Genomic DNA, 2,732 nt, shown 5'->3' on the forward strand with positions numbered 1-2,732 from the left:
GACCTCTAGTCAACAATAATAACATACTGTATGGACTCAGACCTCTAGTCAACAATAACATACTGTATTGACTCAGACCTCTAGTCAACAATAATAACATACTGTATGGACTCAGACCTCTAGTCAACAATAATAACATACTGTATGGACTCAGACCTCTAGTCAACAACATACTGTATGGACTCAGAACTCTAGTCAACAATAATAACATACTGTATGGACTCAGACCTCTAGTCAACAATAATAACATACTGTCTGGACTCAGACCTCTATTCAACAATAATAACATACTGTATGGACTCAGACCTCTAGTCAACAATAATAACATACTGTATGGACTCAGACCTCTAGTCAATAACATACTGTATTGACTCAGACCTCTAGTCAACAATAATAACATACTGTATGGACTCAGACCTCGAGTCAACAACATACTGTATGGGCTCAGACCTCTAGTCAATAAACATACTGTATTGACTCAGACCTCTAGTCAACAACATACTGTATGGACTCAGACCTCTAGTCAACAACATACTGTATGGACTCAGACCTCTAGTCAATAAAACATACTGTATGGACTCAGACCTCTAGTCAACAAACATACTGTATGGACTCAGACCTCTAGTCAACATAACATACTGTATTGACTCAGACCTCTAGTCAACAATAATAACATACTGTATGGACTCAGACCTCTAGTCAACAATAATAACATACTGTATGGACTCAGACCTCTAGTCAACAATAACATACTGTATTGACTCAGACCTCTAGTCAACAATAATAACATACTGTATGGACTCAGACCTCTAGTCAACAACATACTGTATGGACTCAGACCTCTAGTCAACAATAATAACATACTGTATGGACTCAGACCTCTAGTCAACAATAATAACATACTGTATGGACTCAGACCTCTAGTCAACTAACATACTGTATTGACTCAGACCTCTAGTCAACAATAACAACATACTGTATGGACTCAGACCTCTAGTCAATAACATACTGTATGGACTCAGACCTCTAGTCAACAATAATAACATACTGTCTGGACTCAGACCTCTAGTCAACAATAATAACATACTGTATGGACTCAGACCTCTAGTCAACAACATACTGTATGGACTCAGACCTCTAGTCAACAATAATAACATACTGTATTGACTCAGACCTCTAGTCAACAATAATAACATACTGTATGGACTCAGACCTCTAGTCAATAACATACTGTATGGACTCAGACCTCTAGTCAACAACATACTGTATGGACTCAGACCTCTAGTCAATAACATACTGTATTGACTCAGACCTCTAGTCAACAATAATAACATACTGTATGGACTCAGACCTCTAGTCAACAATAATAACATACTGTATGGACTCAGACCTCTAGTCAATAACATACTGTATAGACTCAGACCTCTAGTCAACAATAATAACATACTGTATGGACTCAGACCTCTAGTCAACAACATACTGTATGGACTCAGACCTCTAGTCAACAATAATAACATACTGTATGGACTCAGACCTCTAGTCAACAATAATAACATACTGTATGGACTCAGACCTCTAGTCAATAACATACTGTATTGACTCAGACCTCTAGTCAACAATAACAACATACTGTATGGACTCAGACCTCTAGTCAATAACATACTGTATGGACTCAGACCTCTAGTCAACAATAATAACATACTGTATTGACTCAGACCTCTAGTCAACAATAATAACATACTGTATGGACTCAGACCTCTAGTCAACTAACATACTGTATTGACTCAGACCTCTAGTCAACAATAATAACATACTGTATGGACTCAGACCTCTAGTCAACAATAACATACTGTATGGACTCAGACCTCTAGTCAATAACATACTGTATGGACTCAGACCTCTAGTCAACAATAATAACATACTGTATGGACTCAGACCTCTAGTCACAATAATAACATACTGTATGGACTCAGACCTCTAGTCAACAATAATAACATACTGTATGGACTCAGACCTCTAGTCAACAATAATAACATACTGTATGGACTCAGACCTCTAGTCAATAACATACTGTATTGACTCAGACCTCTAGTCAACAATAATAACATACTGTATGGACTCAGACCTCTAGTCAACAACATACTGTATGGACTCAGACCTCTAGTCAATAACATACTGTATGGACTCAGACCTCTAGTCAACAATAATAACATACTGTATGGACTCAGACCTCTAGTCAATAACATACTGTATGGACTCAGACCTCTAGTCAACAATAATAACATACTGTATGGACTCAGACCTCTATTCAACAATAATAACATACTGTATGGACTCAGACCTCTAGTCAATAACATACTGTATTGACTCAGACCTCTAGTCAACAATAATAACATACTGTATGGACTCAGACCTCTAGTCAACAATAATAACATACTGTATGGACTCAGATCTCTAGTCAATAACATACTGTATGGACACAGACCTCTAGTCAACAATAATAACATACTGTATGGACTCAGACCTCTAGTCAACAATAATAACATACTGTATGGACTCAGACCTCTAGTCAACAATAATAACATACTGTATGGACTCAGACCTCTAGTCAACAATAACAACATACTGTATGGACTCAGACCTCTAGTCAATAACATACTGTATGGACTCAGACCTCTAGTCAACAATAATAACATACTGTATGGACTCAGACCTCTAGTCAACAATAACAT

General features: G+C 37.2%; 1 long non-coding RNA gene across 1 annotated transcript; it reads right to left on the bottom strand.

Annotated features, from left to right (window-relative positions):
- Positions 1 to 60: 60 nt before the first annotated feature.
- LOC127926867 (uncharacterized) lies at positions 61 to 1,932 on the bottom strand. The gene is made up of 3 exons (XR_008125309.1): positions 1,791 to 1,932; positions 1,424 to 1,606; positions 61 to 378 (listed from the first exon to the last, which is right to left on the bottom strand). It is a non-coding gene; the product is annotated as an uncharacterized LOC127926867 (long non-coding RNA).
- Positions 1,933 to 2,732: the final 800 nt, after the last annotated feature.

This window comes from Oncorhynchus keta, unplaced genomic scaffold (genome assembly GCF_023373465.1).
Source record: "Oncorhynchus keta strain PuntledgeMale-10-30-2019 unplaced genomic scaffold, Oket_V2 Un_contig_8545_pilon_pilon, whole genome shotgun sequence".
NCBI classification, from domain to species: Eukaryota; Metazoa; Chordata; class Actinopteri; order Salmoniformes; family Salmonidae; genus Oncorhynchus; species Oncorhynchus keta.